The sequence below is a fragment of the Spermophilus citellus genome (assembly GCF_964194105.1).
Source record: "Spermophilus citellus genome assembly, chromosome: 5".
Lineage (NCBI taxonomy): Eukaryota > Metazoa > Chordata > Mammalia > Rodentia > Sciuridae > Spermophilus > Spermophilus citellus.
Window position 1 is genome coordinate 11,231,586 of NC_138186.1, and position 27,966 is coordinate 11,259,551.

The 27,966-nt window shown below is 46.0% G+C and overlaps 1 long non-coding RNA gene across 3 annotated transcripts; it reads left to right on the forward strand.

Moving 5' to 3' along the window:
• On the forward strand, window positions 1-25,633 carry LOC308649117. Of its 3 annotated transcripts, XR_014022004.1 has the most exons (4): window positions 1-864; window positions 2,423-2,593; window positions 3,503-3,612; window positions 25,354-25,633. It is a non-coding gene; the product is annotated as an uncharacterized lncRNA (long non-coding RNA). The 3 variants fall into 3 exon arrangements; XR_014022005.1 differs by lacking the exon at window positions 25,354-25,633 and having other exon boundaries at window positions 3,503-4,266; XR_014022006.1 differs by lacking the exon at window positions 25,354-25,633 and having other exon boundaries at window positions 1-280; window positions 3,503-4,266.
• Window positions 25,634-27,966: the final 2,333 nt, after the last annotated feature.

Here is a 27,966-nt window from a genome sequence, read left to right on the forward strand (position 1 = left end):
AATGCGGACGCCTGGCGCCTGCAGCGGGGTCAAATGAGGTCAGACAAGCTTATCGCCCGTGTCCCGGGAATTAGGGGCATCCCGGGGACATGTTCCAGTGTCCTCCCCTTCCCAAGCAGATCAGGCCCTCGGAGGAGGGCGCGGTGAGGGCCCTCGGAGGCGGTGGTGGTGGCTTGTGTCTTTCGCCCGCGAAAAGGGAGGCTGAGCTCAGCGGAAAGCCCAGAAGAGAGACAAAGAATAGCTGCGTGTTTGCACGTCTCCTCAGGAACCGGTTCTTGGCGTACGTTCCCTAAAGCAAAACCAAAACGAAATACTCCCGGAAACCTCCACCGGTTTGCTTCAATTACAGGCCTCCAGAGCCGATTCTCTGAGTCCCGGACAACGAAAACCGTGAAGTGCAAATCGCCCGGAGGCCGGGGCCGCCCTGCAGAGCGCGCGGCCCGGGCGCGTTCCCGTGCATTAAAACTTTTGCTGGGCAGGGCTGCGCAGGCACCGGCCGCCCCGCACGGCGGGCGCCGACCGGGACGCGGGGACACACAGCGCGGCACTGCCACCTTGTGGGTGTCGGCAGCAGCGCCGCGGGCCGCTCGGGACGCCGCGTGGAGTGGAGGCGAGGCGGGCGGGCGGGGCGGGGCCCGAGGCCCAGAGCTGGCCGGGCAGCGCACGTCCGCAGGAGCGCGCGGGCCGAGCGGGAGCCCGCGGGGGCGCGGCGCGGAGGGGCGGGGCGCGCCGGCGCCGGTCACGTGGGTTAGCAACAGGCAGCAGCCAATGGGAGCGCGAGTCAGGTGCTGCGTGCCCTCGCCGCCGGGGGAAGGGGTGTCGTGGAGGCGTCCGGGCTGCGGCGTTTGGCTGCGCCGAGGCCGGGTGGGTGCTGTGTTTCCCTAGGAGCCTGCTGCTGCAGAGGGGGCTGGACAGGCTTTAAAGTAGGGCTTTCCCACTCCCACGCTCCGCAGCAGCGACCCGGTAGGGGACCGTGCGTGGCGCGGGTGGGGAGGGACCGCATGGGGAGTCCAATGGCTGCACTTGTTGCTTAGCCAGAGCCTTGGGACTGAAACTGTCACTTGGACCCACACAAGGGGATTAAAACCAAAAGAATGAAGAAGCTCCTAGCATTCAGTGGCAGGGGTCCGCCCTGGCCACCTCGTCCCACCCACCGGGTATCGTCCTTCATTCCGCAACATCCCCAGATTGGCCCGAAGAGGCCAAAGTAGAAGAAAGCCAGGAATTGGGTCAGAAGGAAAAAGTCAGCTTAGTTGGTTTTAATTATTTTAAATGGAAAAGCCACATCCAAAAGTGCAAATAAGGACTTTTACGGTCATCCCACCCTGTTGACATAAACCAGCCCACCCATGATCCCAGAGAAGACCACAACACACAGTGTCAGAGGGCTGTTGCAGGGACTGAGCAAAATCTAGGCGACAGGCAAGCATGGTTTCCATCAGATTCTTTCTTTTCTGGTTTCCTGGTCTGGGCACACATTTCATCCTGTTAATGGGGTCTCTGTCTCCCTCCCTTTTTCCTGCTCAAGTTCACCTCAGGTCTTCCTCTGAAACAAATCCAGGGAGCAGATGGCCTCAGAAGGGCATCTAAATAATTACCCAACCACCGAGCACTTTGAAAGGCTATAAGCTGTGATACAGTTGTAAGGTGTTACAAAGACAAGACAATGTCCACCTGCAGAAATCTAACTGTCCTGTTCTCAAAGTTCCCTAGGGAAAGATATTATTCAGTATCCTTCAATAATGTACTACAAATGCTAATTACCTTAGCTAAGATCTAATACTACCTCTCTGATCCCAGGTTTTGTTCCTTTCTGTTTAAGCTCATTCCAGCTCAGGTACCCTGAGGACATTTGTCCAGTGGCTTATGGGAATGATTTGCAGGATGTGCATTTCCCCATTAGGAACAGGGACCTGACTACTAGCTGACACTGGTAACCAAGCCTGAATAACAGGCCCCATGGGATCTGCTAGGGCTGCTTGAGAAGGTGGTCCACTGAGTCATGTTTTCTTCCCTTAGGTGAACCCTGCTAGCAAAGGGTCCACATCAAGGAATCATCATTGATTGATTCAGAGAACAGAACTTATGGGCCTGCTGTATGTTGATTAATTGTTATATTTCTGCAAATATACCAATTTGATTTTTAAATGTATCACACTCCCAAGTTTCTAGCTAGGGCAGGATTTTAACCATAGCATGAGGATGTGCTTTTAGTCTAATCAACTGATACATATTGAGCTCTAAGTGCCAGGCCTCTGCTTAGTTACTGGGAATATAGCATTATGCTAAGGAATTCAGAGAATGAGGTGGACTCATGGAGTGAGCATGGATCCTGTTTCCATAGTCCAGGAATAGGTCACCTTCCCTGAACTGGTTGGTGGTGGTTCTCTCTTAATCTGCTCTCTCTGACTCCTCCTTCTAGGTCCTTCATTCTTCCTGGGACTTTCTGGAATATGGAACAATACAACCAGCCCCATGTTTAATATCACTAAATAAGATGGTGTGAGAGGCAGCGTCATGGGCTGGGAATAAAAGACTGTATACCTGGTTCCAGCCCTGGCTGTGTCATTGACAAAACTACATATCTTTAAGAGTTGAGTCTTGGCTTTTTCATCCTTGGAATGGAATAAAGACTCCTACTTGGCAACTGCACCAAGTTCAAAATTCAGGGTCTCAGTTTTCTTGTCTGTAACTTGAGGAACTTGAACTAGATTTACAGTCTGAAATTTTTTCTTTAGAAGTGGATTCCCTTTTTAAATTAAAATCTAACATAAAATCCCAACATATAAAACAGATACAGACAGACTTGCTTTACTGGCCCTGAAGGAGCAGGCCCTGAGCCCTGTACATTCTCTTCTTTTCTTTTAAAGGCTCTGGGGTACCTGTGTGGCACCTTGGTGTTCCACCAAATACAGTTGAAACTCAAAGTGCAAGGTGATTGTCTTAAACAACCTTCCATTTCTGAAATCCTCTAAACCAGAATTTCCTAACAGTGAATGTTCTAAGATGGAACCAATTGTCTTTGTTTGTTTATTAATAGATTGCAGAGTCACCAGCTTTGCTAAAACCAAAATACATTTCATGACTCCCTCCCTCTTTGTAAAACCAATCTCTCTGCCAGAGAACAAAATTAGATTTCAATGGAAGATAGTACAGTGTAATAAGGAAAACATCTCACTGCTGATGCCTTTAACTAGCCCTACGACCTTGATCAAGTTAAGGAACCTTACTGACCTGTCCACATCTAGAAAATAAGGAGGCTGCGTAATTTAATAATCATAGGCATGGGCACCGTTCCTGCAGCCGAGACCCTAATGAGCTTCCTCCAGTTAAACAGCTTTCCTTCCACCTTGCCTACAGGCCCCACCGTCCCGCCTTTAATAGGTGTAGTGCACCCTATTTAGAGAAGAAGGGGAGGGCAGGAGGACAAATTAGGTTGTAAATAACACCACCAGGACATCCAATGAGAAATAGCAACTGAATCATTATTGTGTTTTCACAGGTGGTTTGAACCCACGGCATGCCTTGACTCCCGACTCACCAAGCAGAGGCCACATCGCATTAGTAGATTCCTGCTGGACCTTCAAGGCACTGGGCACATTTGAGGGCAAAGTAAGAAAATTCCAGTGTTTGGGAAATGTTTAAAGGAAAGAGCCTGGGTTAAGGATCCAGGACCTAGGGTTGGCCCCAAAGGAGTGACCCCCACTGGGGACAGGCAGTGTGATTCATTGCCTCCAAGCATGTCTGTCCTAGGAAAAGGGAACCTCAGGGTGGACATGAGAACAACAGCCCTGGTCATGGCTGTGACTTGGTTATAAGTTAACTTTATGGGTCACTGAATGTCTGGAAACAGACTATAAAAAGAAGAAAGGGTCGCCCAAGAGCTTTGTGTTGGAAATGGCTGTGACCAGTTGCTTCTGGAAGGGAGATGTATTGACCGCCATAAAACTTGATAGGCTCGGGGCTTGTCTGTTAAGGCTGGAATGGGAAGTAAACTCTGGACCTAAGTAATTGGTACGAAGCTGTGTTTAAGAGCAGAAGCAGAGGGGAGTTTATTCCAACTAGTAAACATATGGAATCCAACCAGTGCACACGATGGTGCCTTCCTGGTGACCTCTAATCCCACAGGACTTTCTTTGGGCCCATTCAGGTTAAGAAAATGGGTACGGTTTGACTTTTACCATACTGGATTTTTTAAAAATATCCTTATTCTTGGAACAGCAAAGCATTTAAAGTAAAAATAAATTTAAAATGGCAGTTACTGAAACCTGGTGTCCTTAACTATGTCCATTTTTGGAAAAGCAATGCATCAGACACAATGCTGACTTCTATTCAATTATCATCTTTAATTTCAGCATGCTTTGATTAGTCCAAAGTTATTTATTAAGCACATACTTCACATAATCTGGTGTTATAGAGCATAACATCTAAAATTTGTAGATGACAAATAAAAAAAAAAGATTCTGCCAGAAATGCTTCAAAAAAAAAAAAAAAACCACCATTTTTTGCACTTAGTATTCTTCAAGATTGGTCAAGAAAGTGCACTGCAAATTTCATTCAAAGGATGGTGTAGAAAACAGATGAACAGAGTTCCAGAAGGCCAAGAGTACCTCTTAGCCATCATTATCTATAGCTGTGTGGCAATAGAGCATAACTTCTCTGAGGCTCTGAAAAACAAGGGAGGTTGAACTAGGTCCTATTCCTTTTCACAAACATTAACCATAATAATGGATGATATTTTTTAAATAAGCACTTTGCATTCTTTATCAGTCATTCCTCATAACAACCCTATGATGCATATATTATCATCATCCCCATTTTTAGATACGGGAACTGGGTTTAAAGAGATTTTGAAACTTGTCAAGATCATGCAAGGCGTAAGTGGCATAGCTGACATTGAACCTTGACTTCCTCCACCTTCCAATGTGCACTCATCCATTTCACAATACTGAACGGCCTTAGAGCTAACCCAGGAGGGAATGCAACCTGCTTTTTTACTTGCACTGGTTAAGTAGACCTCATTCCAAAGCTTGAGGCCAGAAGTATTTTGGATTTCAGATTTTTTGTTATTTTGGAATATTTGTAGATCTATAATATACATCTGGGTGTTATGGTTTGAGTATGAGGTGTCCCCCATCAGCTCCTGTATTAATACAGGAGTGCTGGAAGGTAAAATGGCTGGATTGCGATCACTCTAACCTAATCAGTCCATCTGATTTGAATGGACTGACCAGGTGGTAACTGGAGGCCAGTGGGGTGTGGCTGGAGGAGGAGGGTCAGTGGCAGATGCCCTGAAGAGTTCCTCTTCCCTGCAGCCCCTCCCCACCTTCCCTCTTCTCCCCTGCTTTCTGGCCCCACCATGAGCTGAGCAGCTTTCCTCCCCTGGGCCCTTCTGTCATGATGTACTCCCTCACCTTGGCTCCCGAGCAGGGAGTTGGCCATTTATGAACTGAGACCTCTGAGACCATGAGCCTCAAGTAAACGTCTTCTCCTTCAAGTTGTTCCTGTTGGTGTTTTGGTCACAGAGATGCGAAAGCTGAGTAAAACACTTGGTTGTGGGATTTAAGCCCCAAACCAAAATTCGTTTATGTTTCATGTGCACCTTATACATGTGATCTGAAGCTAATTTTATACAATATTTTTAATGCCCCTGAGTTTTGTCTACCAACTCATCATATGGGGTCCGCTGTGGAATTTCCCACTTATGGTCTCAGGTCAGTGCTCAAAAGTTGTGGATTTTGAATTTTCAGATCAGGGATGCTCAACTCATATCGGGTTTTCATCTGGACTCCTCAGAGCTGTGAAAGGAACCCCCCTAAATGGGCCACTGCTTCCTAGTCTTTCAGACACTCCCATAAATGGCTGCTAAAGCAGAGACGGAGACATCTACCTGGGGAGAAGAGAGGTACAGTGTGCTAGGAGGGCTGAGGGGCAGACCAGACTTGTGGTTAGTCACTGTGCCCCAGCAAGCAGGAGCCACAAGGCCCTGGCCACCCAGAAAAGATGGGCAGGAAAGACAAGGGGGTCCAGTAACACCTGGCTGAGACCTTCCTGTCACTTCCTCTCACAACCCCGGAAGCCAAGCCTGCCTTCTGAAGGTTCCTATGGCTCTTCAACCAGCAGAGCGCCAGGTGTATAGTTCAGTGTAGCCAAGAAACAGCAGCTGAACCCCTTCAGGAAGCGGGCATGACCAGACCACAGGATAGGCAGTCTGATGTGGCTTCTGGTTTCCCCATCCCTGAAGTCACTGCTCCTGCATGTGCCCTGCAAAGCATCTACAGGCTCCATCCATGACATACTGTTTAGGACGCACAAGCCGAATGACCAAAGACTTAGAGTCTCTGGATGAAATGATCCCATTGGAGCAAGTAGAATCCAAAGGCATTTCCTCCAGAGACTGTGGGGAATGTTTTGGTTTCCACAGTGTCTGAAATGACAAAAGTAGCAGTGTATCTTGAGAAGGACACTAACACCCAAAGGAGGATTGCGTACAGCCCTGGTCTTGGTGTTTTGGTTTGGATATGAAGTGTCATCGCTTCCCCTTAAGACTGCTGGGTTAGTTCAGTTATCCCAAGGCCAGAAGAAAAGATACATAAGAGAGAAGTATAACTGCAAAAAGAAAAGACTAAAATATACTTAATGGGTTAAATAGAAAATAATCAGCTCTGCTGAAGAATGTCAACTTTAAAAAGTTTCACATTTTTTTCCTGAGCTTTCAGAAACAATAAAAATGATCATGTCCATTATCAAGAAAGAGGAAAGAGTTTTATGCATATTCTCAAGAGTAACAGTGGAAGAGTTAATTCCCTGTTACTCTCTCTCTCTCTCTCTCTCTCTCTCTCTCTCTCTCTCTCTCACACACACACACACACACACACACACACACACACACATATATATATATATATATATATATATATATATATATATGAATTTTCAAGCATTTTAGAAACGTTTGAGAGCCAAACCCTCAGGCCAGATCATTTCTTGGTCTTGATCATCTCTTTTGTAAGCCCTTACCACCATGGTTCCCCATGTCCCCAGTATCCCATACACAGACAGATACAAATATATCTGTGTGTGTGTGTGTGTGTGTGTGTGTGTGTGTGTGTATTCTGTGAACCCCTTTTTCAGCTCCCTGGAGTGATATTACCATCTGGGGAATCCCTCTTGAGGACTGAGTAACTATTCAACCAGAAAGAGGCCTGGCTTTGAGCTGGGGGAACCAAGAATTGATTCAAGCTGTGCCTCTACACACGTGAACGTCCTGACAAACTGCTTCACCTCTCCAGTTCTATATAAAGAAAGGGAAAGAACTGGGTGGTAACTTTCTAAGAAAACATCTGTCTTGAGCAAATCTCATGAGCAAAAGCAGGGCCTCCGTGAGAGCACTGGATCCATTGGAAGGAACCTTTGGAAAAGGGTCTGAGGACTGCAGACTGGGACAGGGACCCTGAAATCAAACACATGATCGAGAGTGAGGGGCAAAGACTGCTGCCTGTCCTCAGGAAATCCCCTGGCAGATTCCAGGCAGAGGGAGACACTCCTGGTTTTATTCTGGAGCTCACATTGAAGATTCGGAGGATGGGACTCTGGGTGTGCTCTAGGGTGGACCTGTCCTCTGATCTGGTCCGGGATACTTTGATCAGGAGAGACTCTTGTGAGCTCATGCATGTGCCTGTGTGTGTGTGTGTGTGTGTGTGTGTGTGTGTGTGTGTCCATAACGAGTCTGAGCATGGGTATGTGTATCTGTCTGTGTATGGGGTACTGGGGACGTGGGGAACCATGGTGGTAAGGGCTTACAAAGATGATGATCAAGACCAAGAAATGATCTGGTCTGAGGGTTTGGCTCTCAAATGTTTCTAAAATGCTTGGAAATTCCAGCCTAAATCTGTTCCTGCCCCTCCCTCCACACCTACCACCTCACAGCTCTCCCTGTGGGAAAGGCCTCCCTAGGGGACTAGCACCTCTAGCCTTTGCCAGTTTCCCTCAAAATGACTGCACTTCCTGCAGCCCTGTTCCCTCACCAGAGGAAAATCGAATTACCCAGAGGAGCCATGTGGGAACCTAACAACTTAACCCAAAGCACAGTGCCAGGCACGTGGGAGGAACCATGCATTTTGGGTTCTGAACATTTATTGGGTGTCAGTCACTTGTGAGGTCGAGAGCCAGGTCAAGATCTCCCGACCCTCCCGTGCTGGGCGTGGGCAAGCCACCTAACCTCTAGACCCTGGTTCAGGCCTCCGTTCCACGCTGTTTTAGTATTCAACGTACCTCCAGCCCCAAGACTAGTCGTCTCACATAATCCCAGCCCTTTGCCCAGTGGGACAGAGAGAGCAACCAGCCAGACCAAAGAACGCAGGCTCAGAATTGGACAAATGACCTCAGTTCTTCCAAATACATGTGTGAACAATTTCACCTGGTATTAAGGAGCGAGGACTTTGGGGGTGATTAGATCATGAGACCAGAGTCCCCATAAATGGAATTGGCATCTTTATAAAATAGGCCTGAGATATCCCTCAGCCCTTCCACCTCGAGGACATGCCTAGAAAGTGTCATCTTTGAACCATGAACCAGGCCCTCTCCAGACACCAAATCTGCTAGTGCCTTGATCTTGGGCTTCCCATCCTCCAGAATTCTAAGAAATAAATTTCTATTGCTTATAATCTACCTAGTTTGTGGTATTTTGTTATAGTGGCCTGATGGGATCAGAATCCATTTCCCACTCAAACCATACATAAACAATGGGCATCACTGTATTGTATTGTTTTGCAACTGCTGCATAACAAATTATTCCCGGAACACAGCAACTTAAAAGAGCAAATATTTACTACCTGAGATATCCAGGTGCAGTTTGGCTGGATAGTTCTGGCTCAGGGCCTCCCATGAGGTTGATGTTAAAATGCCAGCCAAGGCTGTAGTCATCGAAGACTTAACTGGGACTGCTTTCAAGTTCACCCAGGTAGTTCTAGGCAGGACTCAGTTCCTTATTGGCTATGCCTGACTTTTCAGTTGCTGGGCACTTGGGTTTCTCCACAGCTGCTCACAGAGAGAAAGACAGGAGAAAGGGAGGTGGGGGGAGGGGGCAGAGAAAAGAAAAAAGAAAGCAAGGCAGAGGCTATGCCCTTTTATGACCTGATCTTAGAGGTGACATGCCACCACTTCCGCCATATTCTATTTGGTCACACAGACCAACCCTGGTACAATGTGGAGGAGGGCAGCACTGTGGGACTACTGGGGGTGAATACCAGGGCCCAGGCCCTGTCGGGGCCCCTGAACACCAGCCACCACAGCGAGCACGGGTCCCTCTTGGCCCTCACTCTCCCAGTCCCAGTGGTGTTCCTGGATTTCCTTCTCTTCTCCACTCACCTCTCCCCCTCAACACAGCGACTCTCCTCTGTATCCTTGTCTCCTGCCTCGTCGACAGGGTCTCACCTGCCCCATGGCATCCTCAAAGACAGTTCCCTCTCCAGAAGGAATTATTAGTGAGTCTTTTAAGAATTGGGAAGTTTTTTATCCTGCTCTACACTCTATAAATGTATTTATGTGTCTATTTATTCATCTTCCCTTGATAATAAAAGGGACAACTTTAAATAGCCACAAAGCACTGAACATTCCTTGGATTCTTCTCTCAATTTTCCCCACTCCCCACCCGAGACCACAGTGCCCTTTTCCTGTGAGAATCATGTACTCCTTGGAAGCTGGTGACTGTCCTTGTCACTGTGTCCTCTCCCCTGCCCCCACGTTTCCCAAGCTCCATTTCATCCATGTGGAAAAACAACATTGCTCTTAGGTCAGCTCAGCGGGGTCCAGGGAGGGAGGCCAGACAGCAGCTCCCCTCCTATGGCAGGTGGTGGAGACCTCGTGAGCCTCCTTCAGACAGACATAAATGGAGGTGACCCGGCGGGGACAAGTTGTTTTCCCGGGCATTGCTATAGGAGGAAGGAAGACCTGGATTACGAGGGGAAATGGCATAGAAGACCACTGATGCAGAATGCCCAGGACCTGGTGATTGTGTCCGTCTGTCCTGAGTTGACATTATCGAGCATCTCGAGGTACCAAGCCCTGTTCTAGGAAGCAGGCACCCAGTGTAGAGCAAAGTCACCCAGAGGACCCGCCTTTTGCAGCTTGTATTCTAGTAGGGAAAGACTAACAATCAGCACATAAATATACATGAGTCTGAGAAGATAAATTATATCTTTGCAATAACCCACCCCTAGTTAACTTCATTTCTAGATCTTAGACCTATTGACTCCAAAAAGTTTAGTAACTGAAAAAAAAAATACATATTCTCAGGCAAAGAATGGCACATGAAATGGACATCAAGAGAGGTAAGAAATAAGAGTTCATGTCTTAGAAAACTCATTATGTAGCATATACGCATCATTTGAATTCAGCAAAAAATGTATTAAAAATCAGTCGTCATTCTGTATCTACTGAATACTTCTGGGTTTACCTGAAAACAAAAACAGCATTTTAGAAGTGAAACTCAAAATATTTAGTGGTGGAAACAAAACGAATATATTGTCACTGATCCATCCTCTCCTGGAAATTGGAATATTCAAGGCACATCCACAAACTTAAAAATGATCCAAACAAACAAAACAGACTCATGCTATAATGAAAAATATATGAGATTTTTACTCCCTGAGCAACCTCCTTGGTTGCTCGGGGAGGCATGGAAACCACCTTGTCCTCAGAAGTCGTAGTTACAGCTCCAGAGATGAAGGCCAGGAGGGGGCGATGGCTCTTTTGCAAGCCCTGTCATGGGTTCTGTTTTCCTTTCCAAATCTCTTACTCAACTTCTTTATCTGTGACTCTGTCGCACAGCGGTCAGCGATCGTCATCTGTACTCTCAGGATTAAACATCCTCTGCAGTGTCTTTTCTTATCTTCCCTTCCTGCCCACCCTGGGGCCCTCGGGCCCCTGTCACCCAGCCCCTCGTGCCTTAGCAGACTGCTCTTGATATTGGTATTAAAAAGGGGCAGGGGGTGGCTTTGAATGTCCTTTGTTTGGAACCTTCCTTCAGCCACGATAGCATTTCTGTCTTGTTTTAGGACAACAGAGTCCTCTCCTGCTTAATTCATTTAATCTCACAACAGCCCCGAGAAAAGACAGAAGTTGGAATTGGTAGCTGGTGGCCCAAAGCACTTCCTTCCCTCCCTGGATGCATAGCCAGATTTCCCAGCATCCTTTGCTCTTAGTGTGCTGGGGGACTGAGCCACTTCCTGGCATGTCAGCCCCCCAGGAGTCCCCCCACTCTCTTTCCTCTTCCACAGCAAACCTGTGGGCATGGCGGACCTCTGATGGATGGAGCTCAGAGCACAGCCACCTGCCAATTAGGAAGTCCCATTTTGGGTGGGTGGAGGGGGTGGAGACGTCTATTGCATTATACTACAGAGAGGTGGGGGGTTCTGTTGTAGTACCTAGTGTTACCTTCGCCAAGATTATGTCTCCTCTGCTTTATTACCAGTGTGACAGATTCATAGACTTTATCTCACGTGAGAAAGTGGAAGCCAGTATTATTTTTGTTACGCCCCTCCCTCTTTGCAACTGGGCAAACTGAGGTTCAGAGAGGCCAAGTAAGAGTACCCAAGGTCACAGAGCTGGTGAGAGGTGGAATTAGCTCTCTGGTGCAGGTGCAGTCAGCCCGAAACCCTGTGATCTCTCCATGAAACCATGATAATCTCATAACAGCTTCTCAATTACACCGACCTGCGTTCACCTTCAAGGTCATTCTGCTGGTTCTGTGCAGAAGGAGACTCCTTCCCGGCATGCATTCAGCACTAATGTTCCCACCGCCCACAGGGCTCCATAAATGGTATTACATGTGTTATTGTTCTTAGATTCTTAGATCCCATCTATCTACTGTACTTTATTTTTCTAAAATCCAACAGGAACAATTTAACCCTTTCCATTTACTGCACTCTAAAAGCAAATGCTGCCACCCTTTAAACAAGCATTGAAAAAATGTTGAATGTCCACGATGTGCAAAGCATTGGGCATGAGGCTGTGAGGGATTTAAATCTGAAGAAGTAAAGCACAGTACCGCGACTAAGAGGGTGGACACCAGAATAAGTGTCTGAATTTAAGTTCTGATTCCACTACTTACTGTTGGGTGCAGAGCAGGCTGAACTGTGTTGTCTGCAGGGCAGGCTGAACAGATGTTGGCTGCAAGATAGCCCACACACTCAAACCCCCCTCTATCTGGTCCTTTATCACCTGTTTGTGTCAAGTCCCGCTCAAGGCTGAGCACTCAACCCCACTTGGGCCAACAAGGCAGCTTGCAGACCCAGAGGCCCCATTAGATTTGGGCTATAAAAACTCCCTCCTGCCAGGCCCCTCTCTCTCTTGCTCTTTCTCTCTTGCCCTCGCGCTCTCTCTCTCTCTCTCTCTCTCTCTCTCTCTCTCTCTCTCTCTCTCTCTCACACTTTCCTTCCTTCTTTTCTCTTTGTTGCACTGCTGCAATAAAGATCTTTTGGTTGCTCCGAGTGTTGTGGTCACTTTCCTTTCACTTACTAGCTCTGTGACGATGGACACTTTACATAACTTCTCTGTTTTGCTGTTTCCTGGCCTGTGGAACTGGGGGATATTAGTACCAACTCATGAAGATATTGGGAGCATTAAGTGAAGCGACACATGGAGCGCTCATAAAAGGGCACTTGGCCCCACGTGAGTGCCAATGGCCATTAACTGTTATTCTCAGATAAATGATGCCCACGTATCAAATCCTTGGCTATGAACTATTTATCAGCATCAGCATGTGAACTTACAAAGTTATGAGAATCCATTTTCCTCTCATGGTTTCAAATTGTCAAAATCTTGGTGCAGTTTTTCTTAAGTCAGAAAAATTTCTTTCTTTTATATCCTGGTGAATAATTTCCATTCCCCAATCTCTTCTGCGATCAGGGACTAAGGAGAGAAACATGGACCCTTTTCCTTCCTTCCTTCCTTCCTTCCTTCCTTCTCTCCTTCCCTCCCTCCTTCCCTCCCTCCCTCCCTCCCTTCCTTCCTTCCTTCCTTCCTTCCTTCCTTCCTTCCTTCCTTCCTTCCTTCCTCTTCCTACGCCACACACTACACTAAGCACTTTACACCTGGCTTTTTTGTTTGGTTTTAATACCCTCTCCATAACCTTAATTAATTCCCTGTTTTCAGATGAGGACCTCTAGACCTCAGAGAAGCTAGTGCCTAAATGTCAGGGCTGGGATTCAAAACCAACTCCACCAGCTCCGACCCTGAGATCCTAACCCCCAAAGCTAATCCCCCCCAGCTCGATGCTGGGATCCCCACTAGTCTGACGAAAACCTCAGAATTTCACAACCCTCTAAGAATATGGTCAAGAAAGAAGGGATGATTGTTTTAACCAGAATCCAGCTTCCCTCCTAAGAGCAAAGGACCCTGGAAAGGGGTATTTTAATCATGGGTGTCATATTTTATGATTGTGTCTGTTTGTATTTAGAACACTTGTTATCCTTGATGTTTTCGCCCTGAGGGCATCCAACTGAACAAAATAGCATACATCTTTGTGGATTACCCTTCCTGCATCCATAAGTTATCTGCCCTTTTAAAATAATTTGCACTGAAACACCAAGTGTTTTTTCTAATGGGAATAGACAGCTAGTGTTTTTTGATGCAAATGACTTCTCCCCACAATCTCCCCAGCCCAGAGCTAAATCTGCAGCAGCAGAGGAGGGCTCAGAGGGCTCCGTGCTTCCAGAAGCAATTTAAGCACAGCAGTTGGGAGCTGCAGCCTGACTCCAAGCCCCCTGCTCCATGTTAGGAAAGGCGAAGTGAGACATCAGAAAACATGGGCTATAATGAGCGGGGATACTTTAAGGGTGTTTATCATAACATCCACCACTCTTGTTTTTAGGAAACTGGCTTCCATTCAGGTGGGTTTGCATCCATCCATAAAGATTGAGTTGGTAAAAAAAAAATCATAAACATAATCTCTTGTATCACAGGGTATGTTTCCTCCCAGAGATAAGGTATTGAACATTTTTTAATTTTAATGGTATTTCTGAACTTGATCCATGGTGAAAATCAAGAACTTAGTTTTTTGGGTTTTATTTTTTGGTGTTTTTTTTTAAGTTTTTGATGAACCTTTATTTGTTTATATGTGGTGCTGAGAATTGAACCCAGTGCCTCACACATGCCAGGCAAGTGCTCTACCACCAAGCTACAACCCCAGCCCCAAGAACTCAGTTTTAATGTATTATTTCCTCTAGCACTTAAAGGTGATGTTTTGAGTCACTCAAGGTGTGCTTTGATTTAGCTGCTTACGCCTCAATAAACCAAACCTCAGCTCAATATCATAACCGATCAGAATATACCCTATGTGTATGTATGAGTGCACGACCGAGATAACTCTATATCATGTACAACCAGAAGAATGAGGAGTTATACTCCACTTATGTATGATTGTGTCAAAATGCATTCCACTGTCATGTATCACTAATTAAAACAAATAAAAAATTAAAAAGAACAAAGTAAAGCAAAGCAATAATAATAATAATAATAGATTGGAATATTTAAGTATAGAAAATGAAATAAGCCCTACACCAAGGAGGAAAACTTGAGTATTGCGACTTCTTAGCTAAAAATAAATCTATTTCTCACGATAGTCCTTTTTTTCTTTTTGAACATATAACTGACTTTGGAAGAAAAGGAAAATATATTGAAAAAAGGCTATTATAAGACTAATGAGATGTTTGAGAAATTGGTTCTGCAGGCAAAAGAAAGAATTATGCACAACCTCAATTGTTGTTTGAATCATAATTAATAATCACGGTTAGTCCTTAGCATTAATTGCTACAGTGACACTTCCAGCAACTCTCAGGCCAGAGCACCCCAGCGCAGCGACTCCCTGCCGCTGGAGGTTGGACAGCAGGGTCCTCTGTGGTGGGAATGGAGAGCACTCACCCTGGGAACCCTGCCTGGGGATGTTAAATCATTTGCAGACCATTAAACGTCTAGCACCCTGATGGAGTGAGGCGTCTGGAGCAAGTTTCTCATGCATTCCACGCCCGGCCTCCCACGGATCCCACTGTCCTCCTGCACCCCGGGCTCTCAGGGGCTGATGCTGGCGGCAACCTGGCCTTGCAGAACCCAAACTACCTTCTCGGCAGCCTCTTGTTCAACATGTCCCTCCATCCATTCTGGCCACCTCCTGGGAATATTCCTGATTCTTGGTTCTCTGTCCCTTTCTCTCTAGTGTTTCTTAAGCAAAGGTCTGCAGATGTCCCACACGATCATATGGGTCAATGTTTAACATGCAGAGTCCGAGCCTTGCCCGAGACCTATGCACTGGAGCCCCAGTAGGTCCTGGGAAAATACACTTAATAGTCACCTGCCGTCTCTTGCCATTCTAATAAATGCCCAAGGTCCAGAAGCACCAGGCCCATCCAGGACTCTGTACCTGTCCACCTCGAGCTTCCCTCCACTTGCTTTTCCCTCTTAGGCATCCTGTTCTTGCTAGTTCATTGCAATTCCCAAAAGCACAAGAGGAAGGCTCTAATGGACTTGGACCTCCCCTGGAGGCCTTCCTTTCTGCTCCGCTCCACTCCCTGAATTCTCCTCTGAGCAGACTCGAGGCATTTTAAATTGCACTCTTTCCTCCCTCCTTACTTTAAAAGCAAATGCCGGCATCCTTTAAATCATCATCCTGTCTCACCGCAATTTCTTCTAGACCCTTGGACACAATGACAATCATAGTACAAACCCAGACTCTCCCCTTCCTTTCAGGGGGCAGAGACCCTGGGATCAGCCAATATGGCTTCCTTCTACCAAACCCCACCACCCCACCATGCTCATAGCAGTGGGCCTCAGACTCTCTCTTTGGGGCCCAGAGTGGGAGTGGTGGACTTGCTTTAGGACCAGTTCATGAGAACACCAAACTTGTGACACACCAATCTGATATTAACCCCCATGCGTGGTCCCTTTTGTCATTTCACGTAGGTCACAGGCAGCCTAAGAAATGAGAACCATGCTCTGCTGAGACAGCCAGTGTGGGCAGAGCGTCTCTCTGAAGAGTTCCCAGGAGGGCCTTATCCAGAGGCCACGAAGCAGGAAGGGTCATCTGGCTGCTCCTCTCAATCCCTGCCAGAGCCCCTGGCATGAAAGGGTATTGTAAGTTCCAAGGATGGCCACTAATGATTTTAAAACCCTCAGCCTGCACAGGAGTTACGAATGTCAACGTCACGGTTGTTCCCATTTTCCTCTTTGTTCTCGGGGCAAATACCCCAGTGACGTAGGAAATGGAGTGATGGGGAAGAAGCATTGCATTCTGACCTGTAAGGGAGTCCTAAACACATTCTGTTTTGTTTCTTGAATTCTGTTTTCCTTTAGGACATAGAATCCTTACTGTTTTGTTTTTTTTTTTTTCATTCTCATCTCATGATGGAAGGAGAAGGAGAAGGAGGTATAGGAAAGAGGAAGAAAATGAGTAGAGAAGGAGGAGGAGAGGAGGAGGAAGAAGAGGAAGAAGAGGAGGGATGATGAGGAAGATGTTTGGGATCTGAAATTTGCTCTCACATTCTCTTTGGGATGCCATCACATAGGGAAGATTTTAAGGAGCTGTTTCTGACCCCATGAGCCAGAGAATACCCCCCTCTTGCTCCCAGGGCTTAAGCAAAAACCAGCTGTGCTCAACATCTGGAAGAGTGGTTCTGACTTCGTTTCATACTATTTGATTCCCACTGGCTTTTATGTTTTCCATAAATGATTGAAGAAAAGTTCTCAGTTGGAAAAAGCAATAAAATCTTCCATAAATTTTTGGTGAGCTCCAGCTTCAGGCAGCTCCTTGGATTCTCCCTCTGCACAGTCCCCATTCTGCAAGGGCCGACTGGCTTAGATGACACGAGGCCTGGACCCTGCCAAAGAGAGAGTCCGTTGCCTGCACCCCCTCTCCGGCCTCACTTCTGACAGCCACAGAAGATGGAGTGCCTCTTCTCAGCCCGCACTTCTCAGACCTCTATTTTCCAATCATTCCCTGAAAACAATATCTGCCTTTAAACACTAGGACCATGCCTAATGCATAGTGCAGACGCATTTTTTATTACTATCATTCACTTAATTTATAATCATAAAAATAATGAGAATTTATCATGAGGCTGCAATGGGTTTTTTACCAACTTTGTGGCTTAATCCTCAAAACAGTCCTATGAGATAGGTGCTTCAATTTCACTGCACAGAAGGAAAAGATGGAATTTTTGAAAAATTAAGTAACAGACTGTGGTTCTCTTAGCTCATCGGTGGGGTCACAGAGGCTGCGTTCAAACTGGACAGAGCTGTTTCCAACATCCAACCATGGCCAGAAACAAGAGCCTGCTGCCCTCTGGGGATACTGGAGGGACAAAAAGAGATGGCCCTAACCCCATGGACGGTGTAGCCCTAACCACTTGGCCACAACTCCTAAGGTCTAAGTGGTTGCTCTTGAGGTGGTAAAGACGAAGCAGTGATCAGCAGGCCAGCTTCCCAAGAGGGTGCGCCTCACCGTGGCACCCATTTGGCCCCCTGGCTTACATGCAGTCATCTGGCTTGGTCTCTCGGTCACAGCTTCAGTCCTCTCCCAGCCCTGGGCGCCGTAACACGCCCAGCCTCCATCCGTCAGTAAAACCAGAGCTCTACCAGTTGTCCAGCAGGTTGGCTCAGAACGTGCCTGTTTTACTTGGACGTGACCCTCATCTGAAAGCCTGGCTGGAGGGTCACTGCTGTCCAGAGCTCGGTGTCTGCAAACTGGAGCAAGAGCTCAAGCCGAACACTCAACAGGGTCAGCAGAAACCATGGGAAACAGACCCAAGGGGACTAGGACACCACGTGGCCTCCGACGCCTGCTGCTCATAGGCAGCAGGAACCAGGCCCTGGGGGTGAGTTCTCAGACCTAGGTCACGTGCCCCCTCACCTCTCCAGGGCCCCATCTGGCAATAAATTGACTCCAGCTAATAATGACATAAGGGAATTTTGCAAATTTATAATTTCCAAAGGGCATATCAGCCAATATTCTATCACAACTTCTTAACTCCATTTCCTTCATTAAAGAGCTATTTTTGTCCCCAAGGGGGTCATTAGCTTTTCCCCCACTTTGGCTAATTTAGCTTCTATCACGAACCATTACCCGAAGTCTTCTGAACTGATGGGAGACTTCATCCTCACTTTGACCTGCCTTTCACCAGAAGGAATCTTGTCTACTCCGTGTGTGATGCATTTGAAGTGTGGTTTCTTTTGTCGTTTTCCAAAACTTTAATAAACAAAGAATATTTTGCATTTCCCAGAGGGGAGCCTTAACCCCACCACAAAATTTAAGGCCAAATTTGTATCTGGTAGAGGCTCCTTGAATCACCCAAAGCCATTGTCCTAACGGAATCAAAGTATCCTTTAACTATCCCAAATATTTCCCCCTCCTCTACAGCCTGAAAGTTTACTTTTTTGGCCAAAGTAATGAGTTTGCTTTCTGGGTTGTTTGGGGTTTTTTGTTATTGTTGTTGTTTTGTTTTTGCAGTGCTGGGGGTGGAACCCAGGGCCTTTTGAGGCCTTATTTCTGCTCTTTAGCCATAAGAGCAATAGACTCAAAGACAAAAAATAGAAAGAAAAAAAGAAATTGCACTGTCAAAACTGTAAACTCAGTAAAGCTTCTGAAAATAATGGACTGAAATGAGTCCATTACCTTTCCCACTGGGACAAAGGATACTAAGAGGTGGAAAATGGGAAAGAATCAATGCAAAGTCAGGGTGGTTTTGCAGGTGATTGGTTAGGAACGGAACATTTGTAAATGAGTGTTACTTTTTTAGAAAAGGGAAATGGGGAATGGACGTGAGGGGATGTCTATTTTGGAATTGTCTTACACCAGGATTTTAATACCCTTGACACATGCTTCATGGCCGAGGAAATTGTGCCTCTCCCAGGCAGCCTTGAAGCTGAGCGACACTAATGAACCCTGGGAGATGAGAATAAAATGTGAAAACTTCTCTGTCCATTTCCTCCATTAATTTTTTTCCAATGGATTTTCATGGAAATGTTAATGGATGTGGAATTTGCCAACGTCTACGTTAGGACTGATTGTGTCTGATGCTTCCTCCAGCCTCACAGGAATCAGTGGGGAGAGACAGGTAAGAAGCCAAACTGGGAGGGAGAAAGAAAAGAGCAATGTCCACAAACATGGGTATAATGAACTCAGGTTGTGGAAGCCAATGACAACTTTGTTAGGCCCAGATATAAATATTTTGCACCTTTCTGCCAGCCTCCGTGGTTTATTACAGGAACCACGGTTTAGAAATTCACAGGCAAGTGTTATAAATTTGAGAACATAAGTTGGACCCCTTCCCATTCCAATAAGCAGTCGCAGGTGTGGTTTTCATGAAATTGTATATTTAGGGATGGAGTGTAGGAGGGAGGGGAGAGCGGTGCATGTTCTAAGCAAACTGTATTTGCATACGCATTATGCACGTACCCAACACACACTTGTGCAAAGATGATTAAATATGTGCCGCGTTGGCAGCCTCTTGCTGTGTTTCCTTAAAGCAGGAATAGCAAAGAGGTTCATCTCGTATGCCAAAGCCAATCAATTTATAGTGAACTGTTGTACGTATGGTGTTGAGAAATATTCAGAGGTCATATCTGGGTTCATGCAACGAATTTTTATTTTGGCCCAACATGTCCCATGCACGATGATAGGGCTACTCCATCCTGTTAGTCCAGGGGCACGGTCCCAGAGAGTGTAGCATAGCTGGTGGCCCCAGGACTGGTACAATGCTGCAGCCCGGAGTGTGGGGGCCTGGGAACTAGTGTGGTTTTAGGAGAACTGTATTGACTCACAAGCAATGACTGTGAAGGTGTCGGAGCAGCACGGAGGGCAGCAGTGTGGGTAGAGCTGGGGTGTGTTGCAAGAATTTGTCTCATAAATCTGCCATCTTCGGCAGAGAGCCAGCATAAACACACCCACCATACCATATCACAGTCCGGTAGACTTTGTTCATCTGGACAGTTCAGGATCATATCATGAAAGTCATTAGAATCTGGACAAGGCAATGAATAAAAGAATTGTCCTCTTTTAATATAGTGGAAGCAGAATCATTTGAGTGCTATCATTTTTTTTATTTGTTTTAATTAGTTAGACATGACAGTAGACTGCATGTATGCCCTTTGATATATCATACATAGATGGGATATATCTTCTCATTTTTCTGAGTGTACATGTTGCAGAATCATATTGGTCATGCACTCACATATATACATAAAGTAATGTCTGTTTCATTCTACTATCTTTCCTATCCCCACATCTCCTCCCCTCCCCTCCCTTCATTTCTCTCTACCTAATGTAAAGTAACACTATTCTTTTCTAGTTCCCCTGCCCCCCTTATTGTGAATTAGCACTCGCATATTAGAGAAAACATCCAGCCTTTGGTTTTGTGGGATTGGCTTATTTCACTTAGCATGATATTCTCCAACTCCAACCATTTACCGGCAAATGCCATAACTTCACTCTTCTTTAAAGCTGAGTAATGTTCCATTGAGTGTATGTACCACATTTTCTTTACCAATCATCTATTGAGGGACACCTAGGTTGGTTCCCAGAGTGTTGTCATTTGTCTGTGAAACCAGAGCATGTTGAGATCCCTTGTCCTCTGAGTTCCTTCTTTGCCCTTCTGCTCCAGCCCCCTGCTCACGTGGGCACCCTCAGCTGTTCTTAGGGAGGCGTCACTGGATCCTGAGGTAGAAGGAAGCTCAGGGGTCTTTGTGGATAATTCTTTCACTTTGTGTAGCCAGGGCCACATCCCAAAGGATGTTTCTCCCTGTCGCAACTCTGGTTGAAGAATGTGCTGTCATTTAAATGTGTCCTCCCAAATTTTCAGTGTTGGAAAGTGAATCCCCAAATTCAAATGGTAGCAGTGTTTGGAGATGGGCCTTGGGAGGAAATTGGGTTTAGATGAGGTCATGAGTGTGGGACCCCAATAATGGCCTTAGTGGCTGGCTTGTCACTAAGAACTGAGCGGGCACACTTGCTCTGCCTTGCCACGTGATGCCACCCACCATGTTAGATGCAGCAGAAGGCCCTCCCTCACCAGATGCCACAACCATGCTCCTGGACTTTCTGACTCCAGAACCATGAGCCAAATAAACTTTTATTCTTTATAAATTACCTGATCTCAGTTATATTGTTAGAGCAACAGAAATGGACTAAGGCAGAGCCCCACAGCCAGCCTGCTCCAGGCTGCCCTCTTCCCTGCAGTATTGGAGAGACGTTCCTTCAAAGACCATTACTAGGTTATGAAAGAGAGGTAAGACCATGAACATTAAAATATTACATTTTCCTCCAAAATCTTCTATTGGTTATGGGGGAAATGCTTAATTTAAAAAGAGAAGGTATGAACCAAACTTGATGGTAGGGTCTAATAATCTGTACCCTTTAGCTGGTATAGACAGATGATTTCCTCTGGTTTTTCCTAAGTCTACATTGTGGATGTGAACAGGGCTATAACATTATTAGAAATTCTCTTACAGTGCTTTAGTTTGTCTTAAGGGTTTTGTTGTTGTTGTTTATTTTGTTTTGTATTTCAATCATACTATTAAGACACTATTTGTTCATGCAATATGACTGTGAAGTCTACTCAGGATCCTTTTCTGTGAATTCATTTAACATGCATTTTTGAGCAAGTAAACTCAGACACTGGCCTCAGAGCTCTGTGATCCCTGTTTTGCTCCAGGCACAGCACGGGAAGTGTTGGGTGGGGGTGTCCAGGGCACGGGGTGACAAGGGGAAGACTTCTCTGTGACTAGGATGTCAGGAAGGGCTTCTGAGAGGATGTAACCTCTAGACTGAGGCTTGAAGAACAATTTCCGACTTCAGGGTTTGGTTAGGATGAAAGGAAAACATGTTGAATACCTTAAAAATGTACTTGTCAAATGTGCTTTCCCTTTGAACCTGCAGCTCTGTTTCTAGAATATTTCCTAAAGAGCTAATCAGACAAGTGCATAAATATGTACGTACAAGAATATTCATCTCTCTTACTTCTAGTAGGAGAGGGAGGAGGATAAAGAAAGATAAGAAAGAAATAAAAAGAAAACCTAGATAATCAACAGAAGGAGATTGGGTAATTAATACAAGATACATTCATTTAACTCAGTGCAAATGTAGACAATAAAAGTCATCATTAGATAATGTTCCTTGATATTCACAATATGTTCCTAAAGAAGAGACCAGACCACCAAAAGGTGGGCCACTGTCTACACCCAATGACCCCCAGATGGGCCACTGTCTATAACCCGAAAGACCATGAATCACGGGATGATCTGTGGCCCAGCAGCATCAGCAACTCAGGAGTTTGTGGAACGTCAAGTCTCAGACCCACCATTGACCTACTGAATCAAATTCTGCATTTGCCTATGAGGCCTAAACTCTTAGCAAAGAACTCATTAAAGTTTGCGAAGCATTAGGCAGGACTGTAGACTATTATTGGTCTACAGTCATGTTTCTGCCGATCCATGGCAGTGTGAGAAAAACAGGGGCAATATGTTGAGTATTCCGCAAAGTTAAAGATATTTAACTTATAGCACTGCACTATATTCTGAGGTTATGATCTTACATTTTTGGAGTGACACTCCCTTTCTTTTGTACAACGATGGTGACTTTTGCACAGTGGATTTTGTTTGCTATTTTGCAGGCGTTTGGGAACCTTCGCTGGCAAAATAAACCGTTGGTTTGGAAATCTTATGTATTGCTTTCGAAATTTTACTGAGAAATCTTGGAATCATGAGAAAAGCCAAAACACATGGTTTTCAAGCGAGGCCTAATGCGGGCGTGCAGTTTGGGAGCCGTCAGCTGCATGGAGACAGCGGTTCCCTTGGGAAGGTGGCACCGCGGACACTCGCAGCGTTTTCTTCTGTTTTAGGTTGTCCTAGTTCCCAGCACTAAGTGTTTGACACAGTAGGATGACACTGGAACCCAAGAAGACAGGCCTTTGGTCTCACGGTTTAGGAGCCTGAATCTGTCTGGGGACCATGTACACATGGAATACAGAGCAGAGTCCTCTGAGCTCTAATCCCAGAGCCACCACTCGCTTATGAGCTGGGAAACTTCATCCAGGTCTCTTAACGCCCTTGTGCCTCAGTTTCCTTATCTATAAGAAAGCTTGGGTGACAAGGGCGCCTAACTTCTACAGCTGCTTTGAGGCTTACGTGAGCTATCCAGGCTGCTGAAATGAATTGTCACAAGTGGGTGCTTTTGTGCTTCTGGAAACTGGAGATTCAAATTCAAGGCGTTGGTAGGACCACGGTCCCTGAAGGCTCTCACGAGATTCATTCTTACCTTTCTACCTTCTGGTGGCACCAGGCCTCCCAGGCCAGTGGCTGCCTCCGTCCAACCTCCGCCTCTATCTTCACAAGAGCTTCTCTTCTCTCCCCAGAGTCTGTCTCTGACAAGGAAGCCTGTAGTTAGATTCAAGGCATCCCTCAGTAATCCAGAAAAATCCCACCTCTAGAGCCTTAACCTCGTTAAAACCTGCAAAGACCTTTTTTCCAAATGAGGTCACATTCACAGGTACAGGTTGAGTGTCCTTAATCCAAACTCTGAAAAGCTACAAAATCTGAAGTTTTCGAGTGCCGACATGAAGCCGCAAGTAGAAAATCCCACACCTGACCTCACGTGACCAGTCACAGTCAGAACAGGTGCACCGAAAATACTGCATAAAATGACCTCAGGCCATGGTGAAGCATAAGTGAATCTTGTGTTTAGACGTGTGTCCCATCCCCAAGTTAACTCACTGCAGATGTGAAAATATCCCTGTAAAGTCCTCGCTTAGCATCTGGGCGGCCATCTTAAGTGACAGCCGCCATTGTCCTGCCCAAGGGCCTTTCCAGGAAGACTCACCACTCCAACCCCACCCTCAAACCACCCACATTAGGACCTGATCCCTGAGCCTGTCCTGCCTCTCTCCACTATGGAGGGATGCACCTGTATCTGTCAGCGCTGACAAACTCTCTGCCTGGTCCCTGTCTTTCATTTCTTGCTCGCCTGTCTCCCAGTTCCTCACTTTCCTTTCAATTCCCAAATTTGAAAAAACTCTCAAGTCTGAAGCAGCCTGGTCCCAAGCATTTGGGTAAGGGGTCCTCCACCAGTCCTGGGGGTTAGGACGTGAGAGCCACTAATGTAACCCACCCAACATACGTGACTCAACTGAGCACACGCCAAGAGTTGCCTTTGTCCCATTTCAGTTCCCCGTCCCTGGGAAATTTTTGTTCCAAAGCTTTCTCTAAAGATGCTGGCTCAGAAGCTTCTTGTTTTCCAATCTCCAACCCAAGAGGATTGTGAGCATCACTAAAGATCTCCATCTCAGAGCCCTCGTCCTAAAGGAGCCCAGCCTTTTGGCTGAGCTTCCTGCAGGAAGAGAGGTTTTGTTGAATCCTAACAAGAACCTTCTCTGGATGGAAGAGGAAGTAAAACTGAGCCTTTTCTGTTTCTCCAGATAGGCATCTTGCATTCACCTAACACATAACTAGCTCCCTAAGAGCACAGGAAAAACTGGACTTCACACGCAGGGTGCTTTATCTCTTAGGGAGACTTTGATAAGGGGACCCTCCAAAAGTGACCCCTGGTGAGCCTGTCCCTCTGTATGGTCCTCCGGCCCCAAGGGCAGCCTTCCAGCCACTCAGCCTAGGGGATTACTGTGGGCAGGACACAGTCCCCACCTAGACTTTCAGAGCTGGACTACCAAGGTTCCTTGTGGCTCTTCTAGGTCACCGGATGGGCGTGGCCTCATATAAAGTGGCCCAGCCAGCTGTGAGTTCAGTGTCTACCTGTGCTAGGAGCTCAGAGTGTTTGAAAGAATGAGTTTGTGGCTTGGGAAAAGTGACCGTTGAGACTTCTAGGAGTCACATTTCATCAGGCGAGTTATGTACATAAATACTTGACTTTCCCCTGCCAGATAGGGTTTTTCTCTAAATGGAAAACTGCCAGGAGGTGTGTAGTTTCTGCTCTTTGCCAGAGCAGTCAACTGCCCCCAGGCGTTTACAGAATCAGGACTAATGAGTGTCACATGTGTGCAAGCCACCACCCACTGGCTCCTCCCTGGGAGGGTCAACCTCACCTCTATGTGGCACCCTCTAGTAGTAGGACAATGAGCCTCAAGAGGGAACCCCTTTCTTAGTCTCCTCTGAACTTCAAACTCAGGCTACAAACTCCCTTTGCACAGAGGGTTAGACTTCTCTGGTGCGTGATCGGGAACACACATAGCGCTCAGTGGCCGATGGAGGGACCGGGCAGGAGAAGTCCTTTGCTCAGTCTCTTCTTTCCAGTGTCCCTTGTTACCAAGATCCCCGACCCACAGCTTGTAAAATGGTGTCTCTCTCTCTCTCACACAGGGTCCTAAGGCTCTTATCTGCATATATCAGACTGAAGATGATTATGGCCTCCTAAAAAATCTAAACACTCTAACAAAGCTGAAGTTGTTCTTTGGATTAGTAACAAAATTGCTCCGGTTCTCACCTCAGTCTGCAGTCGTCCCTGAAAGAAGCTGGAGTGACAACCAGCATCGGTTCCACCTCACGGGGAACTCCAGGTCCAGCCCCTCCACAGCGAAGCCAGAGACTCCGGAGAATTAGAACCAACAGCGGTTACAGAAGGCTCACGGCTGTCCTGTGGAATGGCACCTTGGGCTAAGGCTGTGGCACCCCTTTTACTGGTGGTATTTTTTTTTTTAATTTCAGGCTACAGGCAGGCTTTGTAAGAATGTAAAAATCAATACAAAAGGTTTGTAAAGGGTGACATGTTTGTTAATGTCTTATTGATTATGCTATTGGTTGTAAATTTTCTAACTTAATAAAGCTCAAGATTTTTTGCCATAAAAGACAGAGGTTATTTAATTAACTGCAACTTAATGCAAACTAATACCATGATACATTGTGACTGCTTCAAAGTGACACCTAATTTGTCACTCTACAAGTAGGCATGATGACACGCGTGCGCTCACACGCGTGAGAATATTATGCCACTGTAGGAATTAGAGAAGGAATGCTGGTCTAAAAAGGAAAAGCATCTATACCCCAGCTCTTAAGACAAAAGAACACGACAATGTGCACTTAAAGCTAATTAAAAAAAAAAAAAAAGACTGAGCAGGCACATCGCTGTTTTCTTTATAACAGAAATGAGGAATGGGCTCCTTAAAAGCTAAGCAAAATTACAAATGCCCTTAATTCAGGCAGCATTGTAAAATATTCATGAAAATCCATGTTCTGTATCTAAAGTGAAAACTCAGTGACTTAACTCAATGATCTTGCAAAATCACAATTACTTATTTAACATATCTAAGAAATCCCAAACATCTAGACCAGCCCTGGCTTACAGTAGGTACTCTTTCCCAGAACTGAGTTGTTCTGCACATACTGTACATTCATCATTCTGAACTAACATGATTTTATAGTTTGAGTTGTGATCATGTCCTGATGGGTGCTGACGTACTAAGGTATTTATCAACGACAAGGTTTCTTCTCTTTTCAAACAAATCCTTTAGGAAGATGTGTTAGTTAGCTTTTCATCACTGTGACCAAAATACCCACCAAGAATAACTTTGAGGAGGGAAAATTCATTTTGGCTCATGGTTTCAGAGGTTGAGTCCACGGCCACACTCTGGGCCCAAGGTGAGGCAGAACATCATGGTAGAAGGTCATGGTGGAAGGTCATGGTGGAGGTGTCCTGCTCAGCTCCTGGCAGCCAGGAAGCAAAGAAAGCAAGAGGAGATGGGGGACAAGCTATACTCCCAAGGGCACCCAGTGACCCCTGTCCTCCAGCCACACCCTATCCACCTACAGTTACCACCCAATCTGCTCAAACTGGGATGGGCTGGTCAGGTTCTAGCTCTCATGAGCTGCGCATTTCACCTCCTGCGTGAACACAGAAGTTTGGGGGAGACGCCTCACATCCAGCCACGACATCTTTCCCTTTGTTCTGTATCTTTGTCCACCTTTGTTTCTTCGTGCTGTAAGCCTGAGGCACACCAAGATACAGTCTGCGGCTGCGGCGTTCCTGGCCTTGCGTCACAGAGTTGAGCTGGGGAGGGAGGTGGTTGCCAGTTGGCCTCTGTGGACGTCAGCTCTCTGGTGCCCAAGGCCTTCAGAGCCGTGGGAAGGATGGCGAGCTGTGAAGGCCTCTTCCACCCCTCACATTCCCAACACTAATGGCTCAACTGGCATCTCTCTCTTTTTTCTTTTTTTTTATCTTCCTCCAAACTTCTTTCCTCAGGAAATGGTTTAAATAACTGTTTTGCAGTCACAAAAGGCTCATGAATCACCAACTCTTCCAAGAAATTGTAAAGATTCTCATGGAACTGCTTCAATAAAGCATTTATTTCCTCTGAAGAATAGTGGAAGGGAAGAATTACATCCTGTGTGCTAATTTCCCCAATTACCATCCGTGGGCCTCTCTACCTGCCAGGTTAATAACCAGCCTGTTTTTATCACCCTGGCCATAGGGGGGAAAAAAAAAAACTCCATATCTGGTAATTACCCTTTTTCTCTCTCTTTCTCTCCCCCTTTTTTGCTTTGTGAATTATTCTTAACATGGCCTTTCAAGCCCTTTCAAACTTTCTAATGGAGCCCTCATGCGAACGTTTCAGAATTTCCCCCCATTCTAAATCTCACATCAGCTCTTCCGGGGTCTCGAGAGTAATTCTCAATTAATAAAAATTTCAATGAGATGTGAGTTCCCTTTCTTCCCATTTATTTAAAAGTCTCCCAGCGTGGCTTCTAAAATGTTTGAAAAACAATTTTTAAATGAAAATAATTCTATAAATATACAGCCATGAAACCAGACTCTCTGGGCTTTACCCAGTCTTGGTTCTAAGTTAATGCTTCAGGGGGGAAAAAAAACCATTTATTCTCTTTCTTTTCTTTTTATACATCTTTGCACCTTCTGAAATGAAGTGTTTTTTTAAACCCTACGATTTAAAAACAGGCTTTTTAGAAATTCATCAAGGTCAG